Raw genomic sequence first — 17,037 nt, forward strand, 5'->3', positions numbered from 1 at the left:
AACAGCAGCATTCAGCAACAGCAAAAGCAGTAGGAGCAACAGCATTCATCAAACGCAGCATCAGCAGCAGTAACAACAGCATCGTTCATCAACAGCAGGAGCAGCAGAAGCAACAGCAGTAGTAGCAGTAACAACAGCATCGTTCATCAACAGCAGGAGCAGCAGAAGCAATAGCAGTAGTAGCAGTAACAACAGCATCGTTCATCAACAGCAGGAGCAGCAGAAGCAACAGCAGTAGTAGCAGTAACAACAGCATCGTTCATCAACAGCAGGAGCAGCAGAAGCAACAGCAGTAGTAGCAGTAACAACAGCATCGTTCATCAACAGCAGGAGCAGCAGAAGCAACAGCAGTAGTAGCAGTAACAACAGCATTGTTCATCAACAGCAGGAGCAGCAGAAGCAACAGCAGTAGTAGCAGTAACAACAGCATTGTTCATCAACAGCAGGAGCAGCAGAAGCAACAGCAGTAGTAGCAGTAACAACAGCATTGTTCATCAACAGCAGGAGCAGCAGAAGCAACAGCAGTAGTAGCAGTAACAACAGCATCGTTCATCAACAGCAGGAGCAGCAGAAGCAATAGCAGTAGTAGCAGTAACAACAGCATCGTTCATCAACAGCAGGAGCAGCAGAAGCAACAGCATCAGTAGCAGTAACAACAGCATCGTTCATCAACAGCAGGAGCAGCAGAAGCAATAGCAGTAGTAGCAGTAACAACAGCATCGTTCATCAACAGCAGGAGCAGCAGAAGCAACAGCAGTAGTAGCAGTAACAACAGCATCGTTCATCAACAGCAGGAGCAGCAGAAGCAACAGCAGTAGTAGCAGTAACAACAGCATCGTTCATCAACAGCAGGAGCAGCAGAAGCAATAGCAGTAGTAGCAGTAACAACAGCATCGTTCATCAACAGCAGGAGCAGCAGAAGCAACAGCAGTAGTAGCAGTAACAACAGCATCGTTCATCAACAGCAGGAGCAGCAGAAGCAACAGCAGTAGTAGCAGTAACAACAGCATTGTTCATCAACAGCAGGAGCAGCAGAAGCAACAGCAGTAGTAGCAGTAACAACAGCATTGTTCATCAACAGCAGGAGCAGCAGAAGCAACAGCAGTAGTAGCAGTAACAACAGCATCGTTCATCAACAGCAGGAGCAGCAGAAGCAACAGCAGTAGTAGCAGTAACAACAGCATTGTTCATCAACAGCAGGAGCAGCAGAAGCAACAGCAGTAGTAGCAGTAACAACAGCATCTTTCATCAACAGCAGGAGCAGCAGAAGCAACAGCAGTAGTAGCAGTAACAACAGCATCGTTCATCAACAGCAGGAGCAGCAGAAGCAACAGCAGTAGTAGCAGTAACAACAGCATCGTTCATCAACAGCAGGAGCAGCAGAAGCAACAGCAGTAGTAGCAGTAACAACAGCATCGTTCATCAACAGCAGGAGCAGCAGAAGCAACAGCAGTAGTAGCAGTAACAACAGCATCGTTCATCAACAGCAGGAGCAGCAGAAGCAACAGCAGTAGTAGCAGTAACAACAGCATCGTTCATCAACAGCAGGAGCAGCAGAAGCAACAGCAGTAGTAGCAGTAACAACAGCATCGTTCATCAACAGCAGGAGCAGCAGAAGCAACAGCAGTAGTAGCAGTAACAACAGCATCGTTCATCAACAGCAGGAGCAGCAGAAGCAACAGCAGTAGTAGCAGTAACAACAGCATCGTTCATCAACAGCAGGAGCAGCAGAAGCAACAGCAGTAGTAGCAGTAACAACAGCATCGTTCATCAACAGCAGGAGCAGCAGAAGCAACAGCAGTAGTAGCAGTAACAACAGCATCGTTCATCAACAGCAGGAGCAGCAGAAGCAACAGCAGTAGTAGCAGTAACAACAGCATTGTTCATCAACAGCAGGAGCAGCAGAAGCAACAGCAGTAGTAGCAGCAGTAACAACAGCACCGTTCATCAACAGCAGTAGCAGCAGCAGTAGTATTCATCGCCAGCAGCAGCAGCAGACGCAGCAGCATTCATCATCAGCAGAAGACGACACTGCATTCTTCCAGAAGGCTGATTCGAGATCAAACCTTGCTGCCTTCCGGTACCCTTCAGGTGGTCGAAGACGTTCCACACGCGACAAGCCACGGCACGGCAGGTGCCGACACCCTCACAGCCTGTGTCACCCACCACCGGGACTCACCCCCACCCGGCCCGCGCCTCTCTTGGCCTCTCCAGCACGTGCGAAACGCTCACGCTTCCTGTGCGCTTTCCTGCTCTCTCCACCGTGCGTGACTTATGGCTGGCCCGTCTCTTTTGTCACAATGAAAGCTGGCACGGCGAACAGGGCAGAAGGCTTTATGATGGCCACGGCATGTGCATTCTGCCAGTCAGGCTGGCTCTTTTTTTTTTTTCTTCTTTTTTTTTTTGGAGGCTCTGACTTTTATTTGTTGTTGTTATTGTTGTTGTTGATGTCAGTTTGTTGCTGTTGCTATTGTCGCTTTGTGACAACTGATTTTTGTTGTTGTTGTTGTCAACTTGTTGCTACTGTCGTTTCGTGACAAGTGACCTTTTTGTTGTTGTTGCTGTCGATTTGTGACCATTGGTCTTTGTTGTTGTTGTTGTTGTTGTTGTTGTCAATTCGTTGTTGCTTTTGTCGTTTTCTGATACCTGATCTCGCTGGCCTTACTGGGGTCAGAGTTTTTGTCGAAATGGTCTCAATCAAGAGAACAACTTTCTTCGGGAAAGATGTTCACACAACACACACATTAACACGCACACACAGCACCAACGTCCCCCCCCCCCCACCCCACCCCGCTCCCTTGCTCCTTCCCCCCCCCCCCACCCCCTCCCAACACACACACACCGCACTGTATCGGCCTGTATAACTGTCTTAACTAGCTGTCTCGCTGTTTTAACTAATGCAGAAGAAGAGCATTGGAAAACACTATTTATCAAGCACGCAAGCTGATGCGCACATGGACACTTGATGATATGGATACTTATATGGATACTTGTGTGTGATACCTGATCTCGCTGGCCTTACTGGAGTCAGATTTTTGTCGAAATGGTTCGGGAAACGACTGGCTTTCCGTCCAGTGTGTGGACTGCTTACCTGCAGTGTGTGGATATATGTATGAAACGATGTATGCGATATTTTTTACATTTGTATCTTCGTAATATTTGTAGGGGCTGTTGTTGGCTTTTACAGTTATGGTCCCCATGTTGTTTACTTGTCTATGTTGTGATAATGCACCTGACCAAATTTCTCCAGTTGGAGATAATAAAGTTATTCTTATCTTATCTTAATGATATAAGAGAAGGAGTTTTGGAAACGATGCGCTGGCCTGTGATGGACAGGTCAGTGTCAAAATGACGCAAACCAGGCCCATCGGTTTACTCCTCTTGACCCAAATTTCGCGACAACAGTGATAAGACGCCTCGCTAATAGTCGGCCGTCAGCTAGCCAATGAAATGCCATTTTCGGCTGCAGCTAATTACTCATTCATAATGGCCACCACTTCAAGTAAATTTCAGGTTAGTGGGTCTGACAGAACCATAATGTATACAAAGAACCATTGTCCAGTTTGAACAAATCCGACCTCCATCACTGAGAAACAGAAGGTATTAAGTGCTGACTGTTACTACGAATATTGCACGAGTTTTTTTGGTCTCCAGTTAAGTTCATTTTGCTGCGCAGTGACACCAAGAGTGGCAACATTTTCTATCTCAAATGTGAAAACTGCTTGCCATGCATTCTACACGTACAGAATATGACGCCATTTAATCAGCCCTCAGTTAGATTCTATCTTCGCTAGAGCTGGAACTGGAGCTGCAAGTCAGCTTTTTTTTTTTTTTTTTTTTTTTTTTTTTTTTTTTTCCTACTCCGGCTGCGAAGAGAGCAAAGTCAATGATACCCAGTCAAGTCTCAAAACCCTTGCAAACATATTTCGCTGTTTTGTTTTTATTCATTCATTCATTCATCTATTTATCTATTTATTTATTTATTCATTAACTCGGAAGAGATTGGGGATAAAGAATGCTGCCTTGGGGATCACTCAGCTCCTCTTCAGACTAAATGTCAGACATAGAGCACAGTGGAGCTGACAAGAACATCACGTTTTCCGTTCTGCCATGACTATTTCTGACGAACATGGGCAGGTAATACAGGAAGTCTCTACATACTGTCACACACAATACACCGAGAACAGAAACATAGCCTTTCACCAATACAAGATACAAGAATACTTTTATTATTATCTCTGAAAAAAAAGAAAAGAACATACTGACACATTTGCTGATAAAACCGGCTTCATATCAAACAGACGACATGTTATAAGCATCCCTCACTCCCGAACGACTGCAACGACCTTGACAACACAAGAAGAACGGCAACACGGCAAGTGGAGTGATGGCCTAGAGGTAACGCGTCCGCCTTGGAAGCGAGAGAATCTTAGCGCGCTGGTTCGAATCACGGCTCAGCCGCCGATATTTACTCCACATCCACTAGACCTTGAGTGGTGGTCTGGACGCTAGTCATTCGGATGAGACGATAAACCGAGGTCTCGTGTTCAGCATGCACTCAGCGCACTTAAAAGGACCCACGGCAACAAAAGGGTTGTTCCTGGCAAAATTCTGTAGAAAAACCCACTTTGTTAGGAAAAACAAATAAAACTGCACGCAGGGAAAAATACAAAAAAAAAAAAAAAATGGGTGGCGCTGTAGTATAGCGACGCGCTCTCCCTGGGGACAGCAGCCCGAATTTGACACAGAGAAATCTGTTGTGATAAAAAGAAATACAAATACAAATATACAAGGCAAAGTCAGCTCTTCGCGCAAGATCCTTAACTCCCAAGCACCAGCAGCGAGGAGCAAATTAATCCCTCGCTTTCCCTTCCACGCCCCTTTCACCCCTAATTATTCCGACACAAATGCAACCTGTGGAAATACCACGGCCGGTCTCCAGCGGCGCAAAGATTGCCGTCTTTAACTCTCTCTCTCCCGGACATAATTATACTCTATCTCTTTCCTTTCTCCCCCATACAAAGAACGTCTGTCGCCAGACCTCATTTTTTTTCTGTCTCTGAAATCCTTGTCATGGAGTATCTAAATTGAAAAGTATAAAAAAAAAAAAAAAAAAAAGGGGGGGGGGGGGGGGGGGAGGGAGGGGAGACGGGGAAGGGGGGGGGGGGCGGAGAAAACAAAACCAACACACACACAAAAAAAACACCCCAACCTTTCTTGCCTACCCCGTTTGTCCACCCCCCCCCCCCACCCCACCTCCACTCTACACCCCCAGCCTGGTTTTAATTAAATCCCAATTGAAAAGAAAGCCTTAAAAAAATAAAAAAATAAATTAAAAAAGTGACAAAAGCGATTTCATCAAGGCAGGGCGGCAAAGCAACAAGGAGGCCAATGGCACAAGCACGACGGTATGTTTTAAAAATGTTATTGTGGCCCACGGACCCTCAACATCCCCCCCCCCCCAACCCCACCTCGCCCTATCCTCCCCCCGCCCGCCCCCCACGCCCCCCAAAGCCTCTCCCCCACCCCATCTTCCCCCCCCCCGTCTTCAATAAAGCCGTCGCCAATACAGCGGAAGCTTCACCAGTCGATACATCTCACAAGGGCCAGATATTGAAATCTTGACACCTGACGGCCGCGTCTGAAGAATGGGCGTCGTTAACCAAGAACTTATTGCTCACCATTTTCTTTCCTTTTTCTTTTCTTTTTATTCCCCCCCCCCTTTTTTTTTTTTTTAATTATTGCTGCTGTGTAAGGATGGGGTGGGGGTGGGGGTGGGGGTAGCGAGTGTGGGGTGGCAACAGCAGTGGATGTAAGAAGTGGAAGGGTTAAAAAAACAAAAAACAAACAACAACATACACACACACACACACAAAGACAAGAACACAAAACAAGAAGGGTTGCGGAAGGGAAACAGGGTAGGGGATGGGAACAGGGGAAGAGGTGAAGGGGGAAGAAGGGAGGGGGGAGGGGGCAAGAAGGAAGGAAGAAAGAGAGAAGTGGAAAGAAAGGGAGGGAGAGAAAGAGCGGGAGAGAGAGAGAGATGGGGGTGGGGGGTGGGGGTGGATAAACAGCGAGAGAGAGGAGACAGGGAGAGAGAGAGGGGGGGGGGGGGAGACAGACTGAGAGACAGGGATAAACAGAGAGAGAGGGGGGGATAAAGAGAGAGAGACAGACAGAGAGAGAGGGGGGGGGGAGACAGACTGAGAGACAGGGATAAACAGAGAGACAGAGAGAGAGGGGGGGATAAACAGAGACAGACAGACAGACAGACAGAGAGGGGGAGACAGAGAGAGAGGGGGGGACAGACTGAGAGACAGGGATAAACAGAGAGAGAGACAGAGAGAGGGGGAGGATAAACAGAGACAGACAGACAGAGAGAGAGGGGGGAGACAGAGAGAGACAGGTATAAACTGAGAGATAGAGAGAGAGAGGGGGGGGGGCGGTTAGACAGGGGGGTGGGGGGGGGATGGAAGACTTAGTGGAAAGGTGGAGGGACAGGGAGGGGGTGTGGGTTGTGAAAGAGTCACAGAGGGAGGGAAAACACGAATGCAAGAGATTGATTTACTACTCCAGCAGCTGTCCTTGTTACAACCTTTAAAAGAAAAAAGAAAAAAAAAAAAGAGAAGAGGGGATGGTTTGCGATGTGTGTGTGTGTGTGTGTGTGTGTGTGTGTGTGTGTGTGTGTGTGTGTGTGTGTGTGTGTGTGTGTGTGTGTGTGACAGAGAGAGAGAGACAGTGTGTGTGTGTGTGTGTGTGTGTGTGTGTGTGTGTGTGGTTTGGGGATTGAGGTAGGGGGACAGTGGGGCTCGAAAAGAAAACTTGTAAAATCATTGGGCGGAAAAAAAAAAAAATCCAGAAAAAGAGAAAAGGTAAAGGAAACAAGACGTCAGCCAATAAAACAGCTCACTTTTATGGCTCTCATTAACATGTTCACTAATAAACCACTTTCACACAAAACCGTCGCACAGACTTGTAAAACCAACGACAGCATGGGTTGAACCGGTGCAAAAAATCGCAGGGGGTGTGGGGGGGTGGGGGGGAGGGGAGACGGGGGGGGGGACAGAGGAGAGGTGGGTGGGGAGAGAGAGAGAGAGAGAGAGAGAGAGAGGGGAGAGAGTGTGGGGAGGTGAGAGGAAGAAAGAGAGAGGGGAGAGAGAGAGGGGTGGAGAAAGAGAGAAGGGGAGAAAGAGGGAGGGAGATACTCAGGGAAGAAGAGGGGGTGGGGTGGGGTGGGGTGGGGTGGGGGTTAAGAGTGCGGGAGTGAGGGACAGGGGGATGGAAGGAAGGAAGGAAGGAAGGAGGGAGAGAAAGAATAAGGGAGGGGGAGAAAGAGAGAGAGAGTGGGGAGAGGGGGAGAGAGAGAGAGTGGGGATGGAGAGAGAGTAGAGCGAGGGGGGATGGGGGTGGGTGGGTGGGGGGGGGGGGGGGGGGGGGGCGGGCAGAAAGAAAGGGGGTGCGTGGCAGAGGAAGAGACAGAGCCAAAAGAGAGAGACAGATACACAAAGAGACAGAGAGAGAGAGAGAGACAGGTGTTTTAATGTTTTAAGAGGAAAAGGGAAAGACAGAGAGGGGGTGTCAAAGGACAAAAGAGGACCAGGGGGGTTGGGGGTGGGGGGTGGGGGTGGGGGGGGCTAGGAGCAGTTTAATGGGGTGGGGGTGGGGACAGGTTGCACCGACTGACTGTAAGGGGACCGCGGTATAACTTTTGCTGCAGTCGTTAAAAAGCAAACAATGAAGATGTGGGCAGGGCAGAGAGAGCACAGCTAAACTACCTACCCTAACCTTACCACCTTTGTTCTGGATGCACTACACACACAACAGTTCTGCCTTGTCGGTTACTGTAATGCGCCTAATGGTGAGTTCAAAGCGAATGTGTATGTGTGTGTGTGTGTGCGCGCGCGCGTGCGTGCGTGTGTATGTGTGTGTGTATATGTGTATGCGCGCGATTGTGTGTGTATATATATATGTGTGTGTGTGTGTGCGCGTGCGCGCTTGAGCTGTGCACGCGAGCCATGCAAAAGAGCCAATTCAACCATAACCGAATAGTTATGCAACCACTCCATACCTCGCCCAGCCCTGTTCCCTAACATGTCGCATGTGATGTGATGTCGGCAGAAAGTGTCCTTTTTTTTTTTTTATGTCATCAACATTACATAACTGCCAGTAATGTAACGTCGAAATAAGAAAAACCAGCATGAAAAGGATGCAGTTTCTAGACGATGATGATAATGATGATGATGGTGATGATAATGATGATGATGATTATTATTCAGTCTATTCATTTACTTTATATTTATTATGGTTATGCCGCAAAATAAAAAAAAAAAGCTCCACTGTTCTCCGTTCAGCTGAGTAAAAAATTTCGCGTCATTTCTAAGTTAAGAAACTAAGGTCGTTATAAATAACGCTTTCCAAGGCCACACCCCATGATACACACCACAGGGAGGGCGCTGTCACCACCTTTCTAGAAAGGACAATTGGTTGCAAGTGAAAGTGATCAACATCAGAAACTCTTCATTCGATTTTTTTTTTTTTTTTTTTCGCGTTGGCACTCCGTCCCAAAGCCTGTAGTTCTGAGCTCTCTTTAGCAACAAATGTGACTTCAAGCAGTATATACTGGGCCAAAATGAATGTATACTGTATGTACAAGAAACACGTGCGAACAGTAGCATGCACTTCCCCATCTTTGAGCAGCAAATCTTACTTTTTAAGAAGGAACAATCTCATCCTGTCGTAAGGTTTCGTACAGGTCCACTTCAGCAGCAAACAGAACTTCAGGAAGCAACAGACACAGCCAGTGGTAGGGCCTCAACCTCACTCCAGCATCAAAACTACTTGATACCAGCACTAGCCACATGTAAGCCATGCAAATGTAAGTGACGCACCACCTACTCGTGCACTCCGGAAAGCCATGCAACTGTTAGTAACGCACCACCCACTCCTGCAAAACTGCACTTCTTATCTCAGTCCGTGACTCTGTCGTCTATTGTAGACATCGAGGTCGATTGCCAAACCAGTGTGTGTAATTTTGCCGCTCTCGGCACATTCAGCATCAACATCAGTATCAGTAGCTCATGGAGGCGTCACAGCGTTCGGTCAAATTCATATACGCTACACCTTATCTCAGTCCGTGACTCTGTCGTCTATTGTAGACATCGAGGTCGATTGCCAAACCAGTGTGTAATTTTGCCGCTCTCGGCACATTCAGCATCAACATCAGTATCAGTAGCTCATGGAGGCGTCACAGCGTTCGGTCAAATTCATATACGCTACACCACATCTGCCAAGCAGACGCCTGACCAGCAGCGTAACATTCAAAAAGGTGAGGTGTGTGTCTCCGACAAAGGCCTAAAAAGACGACAGCTGTCATGCATTTCAATGATGCGTCCTACACGGTACAAGTCCTGTTTTCATATATAATAACAATAACAATGATGATAATTTACATTTATACAACGCCCTTTCTCTCTAAGAGATATGTACAGTATCTGTAAAATGGTTAATCTGTTAGTGAGCTGTGTAATAAAAGGGTTAAAAGTCCCAACCCAGTTCAAAGAGGTACAATTCCCCCTGGGGCTATCAACCTTCAACGGTCAATTGATTTATCCTTTGTTCCTGACTTTCGGGGCCTGTTTTTCTTCAGCCTTGTCCCCTCAAATGGGTTGTTACATACTCACCTAACAAAGCAATGACCTCAAACCGTTTTCCAATTTGCGCTTTCGGGCAGCAGCAACAAATCCGCGGGAATTAGCCCGACAATGCTCAAAGGGATCCCATCACTCATGATTAGAACTCGAGAGGTGGTCACGTGCATCAGCTGGGACTCCTGCAGGCTTTTAACATGGACTCTTGTAATCTATTCTCTGCCGCGTGCAGGGGTGTGTAACGCCTTGGGCGGTAATCAGTTTCTCACTGTGCACGAAGAGTGAAGCGCTAAGTCAGGAGCTATAATTGTTGTCAAACTGCTAACGGTCCAAAAGACCACGCACACAGTCTGCGGCTGGGCTGAAAGCGCGTTACAAAAAAAAAAACACACAAAAAACAACCAAACACACACACACACACAAAAAACAAAACAAAAAAACCCCCAAACAAACAAACAAAAAAACAACCACACACACACACAAAAAAAACAACAAACACACCCCCTCCTCCACAAACAACAATTGAGACTGTTTCTAGACATCGCACTGAAAAATTTCAACCACAAGAGATTATCTTAACTTTACTGGCCGCATTCGCAGCACCAGTCATTTCTCTGCACTCATCAGCTTGGGATGTAAAGAAAAAGCATAACTATCTAGAAAGAGAAGACCAAAAGCAAAAAACAAAACAAGAGAGGCAAGGCCTTCAAGACTCACTTGTGATAAATTAAGTCCCCTAGCATTAATTACAGAGTAATTTCCCTTTTTTACTATCTGCACCAAAACGTTTGCAAAATAAATAAAAATTCCATGCTTAGCAAAAGAAGATCCTGTTTGAACAAAAAATGATAATAATGACTCCTCTTGTTGTTGTGTCAGAATAAGAGGTCAAAGTGCCAAGTTTAGAGAATACAAAAAATATAAATATAACAGTAAATGCAGTTTGCATATAATTAGGCTTCTTTTTAAATTTTTTTTTTGTGCCCATCCCAGAGGTGCAATATTGTTTTAAACAAGATGACTGGAAAGAACAGAATTTTTCCTATTTTTATGCCAAATTTGGTGTCAACTGACAAAGTATTTTCAGAGAAAATGTCAATGTTAAAGTTTACCACGGACACACAGACACACGGACACACACACACACACACACAGACAACCGAACACTGGGTTAAAACATACTCACTTTGTTTACACAAGTGAGTCAACAAAACAAACAAACAACCCCCCCCCCCCCCCCCCCCCCCCCCCCCCCCCCCCCCCCCCAAAAAAAAAAAAAAAAAATCTTTCCCCTCAACTCTGAAGTCACCGGGGCGCCACAAAGAACTGTTGACCAGATTCCTCCAGGTCTGTGGGCAGTGTGTCAAAGCCTACAGGGTGTCTGCACGTGGTTTTTTTGCTGTCCATTCTAATCCTTTACTGTTGTCACTTTGTGGTTGTTTCCGTCTTCCCCGGAACCCGTCTCTCTCCCTCAACACTCCCTTGGAGGATTTTTATCTATTTTATTTTCCTTCTTTTTTTTAAATTTTATTTATTTATTTATTTATTTTATTTAGCATGACTGTTGGATTTTGGTAGGTGGTCATACCAGTGAAGAAAGAAAAAAAAAGAAAAGAAAAATAAACAACCAACCTCGAAATAAATTATTTGAAAACGACACTGCACACTGGACAATTCGTGGCCCGTCCACGCGCCTAAGGTCTCGTCAGAGTAAAAGCAGGTCAAGCGATCACCCCAAATGACCGCATGGGGTGGCTTTCCGCCAAAAAAACAAAAAACAAATCAACAATAATAGAAGTGAAAGCCCACGCCCAGTATGCACACAACAAAAGGAGATGACAGAAATAGTTCACAGAAGACAGACAAAACAAGAGATGACAGAAGAAAACAAGATACAACAAGAGAGGCAAGGCCTTCAAGACTCACTTGTGATAAATTAAGTCCCCTAGCATTAATTACAGAGTAATTTCCCTTTTTTACTACCTGCACAAAAACGTTTGCAAAATAAATAAAAATTCCATGCTCAGCAAAAGAAGTTCCTGTTTGAACAAAAAATGATAATAATGACTCCTCTTGTTGTTGTGTCAGAATATCAGATCAAAGTGCCAAATTTAGAGGATACAAAAAATATAAATATAACAGTAAATGCAGTTTGCATATAATTAGGCTTCTTTTTTTCTTTTTTTTTTTGTGCCCATCCCAGAGGCGCAATATTGTTTTAAACAAGATGACTGGAAAGAACTGAATTTTTCCTATTTTTATGCCTAATTTGGTTTCAACTGACAAAGTATTTGCACAGAAAATGTCAATGTTAAAGTTTACCACGGACACACAGACACACACAGACAACCGAACACCGGGTTAAAATATAGACTCACTTTGTTTACACAAGTGAGTCAAAAACAAGACAGCCGACAGAAAAATGAGTGAAAAAAGAGACAGACAGACAGACAGAGAAAGAGAGAGAGAGCTGAGAGATAAGAGTGTGTTTGAAGCATACCATACAATGGAACTGATGACACGGGGATGCAATTCCATGAAAATGAAAAAGTGAATGAATACCAATTCAAAAACGATAAATAAATATAAACAACACACACACACACACACATACAAAAAAAACCTTACCCGCCCACGACAATCCAACAGGCGATCACGCTCTGGCTAGAACCTCAACGAGCTCCTCTTTGAGACAGCTTGGTTTCACTGGAAAACATGAAAAGGGACTTCTGATGAGTTACTAAACAATTTTGTTATGCACTTTTTTCCTTTTTCTTTTATTTTATTTTATTTTTTTTTTTTTACTAACACTTCAAAAAGTGCGATTTTGAATTTGAAAAAAAAAATTCAATATTCAAAAGTGGCCACAGGGAGCGGCACATCAACTGCCATTAAAGAAACAAGAAAGAAACACACACATATATATATATATAATAATGGCATCGATAAAGAAAGCCAAAGACGGGGGGCGGGAGGAGAAAAGTTACCGCTCGACAAAAAGAAAACAGGCAAGAGAAAGGAAGAAAAGACAGAAAAAAAAAACAAAGAAAGAAAGAAAGAGGGAAAGAAAGAAAAAAGAAAGAAAAAGAACCACCCACTCTCCATATTTCTCGCTGGGAATAAAAGAAAGAAAGAAAAAGAAAGAATGAAAGAAAGAATCACCCATTCTCCATATTTCTCGCTGGGAATAAAAGAAAGAAAGGAAGAATCATCCTTCTCCATATTTCTCGTTGGGGAAAAAAAGGGAAACAACAACAACAACAAAAAACAACAACCAAAAAAAAAAACAAAAAAAAACAAACCACCCACAACAAATCTTCCCCCTTCCTCTCTCCGCCATATTTCTCTTTGAAAGACAGAAAGAAAGAAGGAAGAAAGAAAGAAAGAAAGGATGGATGGATAGAAGAAAACCAGACGAATCCCTCCCACCCACCCCCACCTCCCCCAAGAAAGAAAGAAAGAAAGAAAGGATGGATGGAAGAAATCCAGACGAATCCCTCCCACCCCCTCCCCTCCCACCTCCCCCAAGAAAGAAAGGAAGGATGGATAGAAGAAAACCAGACGAATCCCTCCCACCCCACCCCCGACCTCCCCCAAGAAAGAAAGAAAGAAAAGATGGATAGAAGAAAACCAGACGAATCCCTCCCACCCCACCCCCGACCTCCCCCAAGAAAGAAAGGATGGATGGAAGAAAACCAGACGAATCCCTCCCACCCCACCTCCCCTCCCACCTCCCCCAAGAAAGAAAGAAAGAAAAGATGGATAGAAGAAAACCAGACGAATCCCTCCCACCCCACCCCCGACCTCCCCCAAGAAAGAAAGAAAGAAAAGATGGATAGAAGAAAACCAGACGAATCCCTCCCACCCCACCCCCCACCTCCCCCAAGAAAGAAAGAAAGAAAAGATGGATAGAAGAAAACCAGACGAATCCCTCCCACCCCACCCCCGACCTCCCCCAAGAAAGAAAGAAAGAAAAGATGGATGGAAGAAAACCAGACGAATCCCTCCCACCCCACCTCCCCTCCCACAAGAAAAAAAGAAAGAAAGAAAGGATGGATAGAAGAAAACCAGACGAATCCCTCCTACCCCACCCCCCAAGAAAGAAAGGATGGATGGAAGAAAACCAGACGAATCCCTCCCACATCCCCACCTCCCCCAATGTCTTTCTCACTACCCAATTTCTCTGTCCACTCCCTGGGCTGATCCGTTCCCAGCCCCTCGTGTCAACTTCAGCTTAAGCCTGCACACACACACAACCTATTGACAGACAATGTATTTTCAATTTCTTTTTGTTCGCTGTCGCTTTCCTTCTTTTCTTCTTCTTCCGTTCTGCTCTTCTTCTTTTTCTTCTTCCTTTTGTCCGTTCCCCACCCCCACCCCACCCCCTTTCATCACTCCATACTGACCGCTTTTTAATTTTTATCTTTTTTTTTTTTTTTTTTTTTTTCCATCATTGCAAAAATGTTTACAAAGCGTACACAACTTCTGAAACAGGGTGAAAACTTTCCAGGAGATATTAAATCAAACCTGCATCTGTTTCTTGTAACTTTCAAAATATGTCTCTCTGTCTCTCTCCTCTCTCTGTCCTCTCTCTCTCTCTCTCTCCCCCCCCCCCCCCCCCCCCCCCCCCATCTCCCTCTCTCTGCATTCTTTTTACAGTTATACAAACGCGCGAGAGCGCGCGCGCGCGCACACACACACACACACTCACACACACACAAAGCATGCGTAAAGGGAGACAGAACCCTGAAAAAGAGACAGAGTGACACACGCGCGCACGCACACACACACACACACACGCGCGCGCACGAGCAGACAGACAGACCGACCGACCAGCTAGGAACACAGAAGAGACAGACAAGAGAATTGCAAAAGGAAAGGGACAAACAAACAGACAATCAGACAGCAAGCCCCTCCAACCCCCCCCCCCCCCCCCCACCACCCCACAAAAAAAAGAAAAAAAAAGGAAAAAAAAAAAAAAGAAAAAAAAAGCCGAGTTATGATTCCATCCATAGACCCCCAAGTGATGGCTTTCTGGGAATAATGATGACCTTCCCGCGACTTGGCTACGATGAATAATTCATCCTTTATACAGGCCCGCCCTCTTGCCTGGCCCAGGTTTAATTAAAGGTTATGCTGGCCGGCATCCCCTCAACCTGCTCGCCGCGCACAGATCCCCCACCCCCCTCCCCTCCCACCACCCCTACCCCCCCCCCCTTCCCTCCCAACTCCCTCCCCCGCCCCCCCCCCTCATCCTCCTCACCCCCCACCCCACTCCGGGCAACAGACGCATCAATTGACAGGGCCACAAAGAAAATCACCAAGTTAATGGAAACGCATTCCTAATGAGACAAGGCCCAATATCTTCATTTACCGGTCCCCATGGCAACGTCAAATGCAAGAAAACGCTGCCAAGGAAAAAAACAAAAACAAAACAAACAAAAAAAAAACCCCGGGCACTTTTTGATTTATACTGAAATGATTGAAAGATGGTGGGTGTGCTGGTGCTGGTGGTGGATGGGTAAGGTGGGGTTGGGGGTCGGGAGGGGGGGGGGGGGTCGGAAATGCCGAAAGATAATCGAAAGGAGCAGACAAGCAACAGGAAGAAGATGGGAGAGAGGGGGGCGAGGAGGGTTGGTGAAAGGGACGGTGATGGTGGTAGTAAAGAAGGAGACATGCATAAAGAGGGAAAGATCATGAAAAAGGGATGGTGGTGGTGGTGGTGGCGGAGGATTGATAGCGGGGGTGGGGGGTAGCAACAACAACACGTAGATATATATATATATATATATATATTATATATATATATATATATGTATGTATGTATGTATGCTGTGCGGGGTTCAAACTTGCAAGAAAACACAAACATTAAACGAACCAGATGTATTATTTACATAGTGTTTTCCTTCTCCTGCCTCCCTAAATGACGTCGTTTCCTTGTTTTGCTTGTACATCTTTCTGCATCTTGGCCATGGCTGACGGCTTAAAAGGCTGGGCTGAAGCTGTTGTTCCGTCCAAGTTTATCATGGCAGCTTGCAATCAGTTACAGAAGATCACATCTTACAACGAAGGAACTGAATTTACTGTCTAGCCGACCACGAAGGCCGTTCCGGGGCTTTTTAAAAACGAGAAAGAAACCGTGGAACACTAAGAGAAAAGAAAAAGAAGAAGAAAAAAAAAAAAAAAAATCAAGAGGAAACAAACACGTCAACAATTGTTACTGAAATGAAAACAGTGAGAGTCCAAACAATCCTTGAAATTTTTTTTATAATTTTTATAAAAACCACGATCGAACATGATGGAAATCACCGAGAGCGAAATGAGGGAGATAAACATTCCAAGGAGAGAAAAGGACAAAGGACAGAGAGAGAGAGAGAGAGAGAGAGGGAAAGACAGACATTTCTTACTCACAGATTAATCTGGAAACGAAACGACTCTCAGTCTTCACTCAAGACTGACAATCGGACTGGCAAGAAACAATGGCTGCGAATCCGTTTTTTTCCACAAGTGGCTGGGTTTTGTTGTTGTTGTTGTTGTTGCTGTTGTTGTTGTTTTTTTTCCCCCTAAATCCTTAACGATCACAAATGTCCAAACCCCCCAACCTGAATCTAACTAATACAACACTGACTGTCTGAACGAATGCTCTGGACAATAATAGTCTGCTTGCTTTCAGTACAACGGTAGACTGTCCTCCTTCAAGACCCACAATCAGTGCAGACTCAAACACTGTCCTCTTCCCAAATCTTCTCCCCGGGTGAAAGTCCACTCAAGTTAGTGTGCCCATGAGGGACCCAAAAGTTCGACAGTGGGGGAACACTATCTTCAGTGGTATTGAAATAATATCGTCTCTCACCCAATGATCTGGGCAAAGGTCGCGTAAACGGCGATACAGAACGCACGTGACAACCACTGTAAATGATCCTGTGTTTCTTGCTAGAAACTATACAGCGGTACACGTGGCAACCATTGTAAATGATCCTGTGTTTCTTGCTGGAAACTATACAGCGAAACACGTGACGACCACTGTAAATGATCCTGTGTTTCTTGCTAGAAACTATACAGCGAAACACGTGACGACCACTGTAAACGATCCCGTGTTTCTTGCTAGAAACTATACAGCGAAACACGTGACGACCACTGTAAATGATCCTGTGTTTCTTGCCAGAAACTATACAGCGAAACACATGACGACCACTGTAAACGATCCTGTGTTTCGTGCTAGAAACTATACAGCGAAACACATGACGACCACTGTAAACGATCCTGTGTTTCGTGCTAGAAACTATACAGCGAAACACATGACGACCACTGTAAACGATCCTGTGTTTCTTGCTAAAACAATACTGCGATAATGAGCACACATGAAGACCAATGTAAATGATCGTGCGTT

At 45.5% G+C, this 17,037-nt stretch overlaps 1 protein-coding gene across 1 annotated transcript in view; it reads right to left on the reverse strand.

Annotated features, from left to right (window-relative positions):
• LOC143300607 (uncharacterized) overlaps positions 1-17,037 on the reverse strand; it is a 152,781-nt gene that overhangs the window by 93,291 nt on the left and 42,453 nt on the right. Inside the window, exon 4 of the mRNA XM_076614389.1 lies at positions 12,276-12,353. The gene's annotated coding sequence lies outside the window, so the exon portion shown is untranslated. The remainder of the gene's footprint in view (positions 1-12,275; positions 12,354-17,037) is intronic.

Source organism: Babylonia areolata, chromosome 26, assembly GCF_041734735.1.
Source record: "Babylonia areolata isolate BAREFJ2019XMU chromosome 26, ASM4173473v1, whole genome shotgun sequence".
Lineage (NCBI taxonomy): Eukaryota > Metazoa > Mollusca > Gastropoda > Neogastropoda > Buccinidae > Babylonia > Babylonia areolata.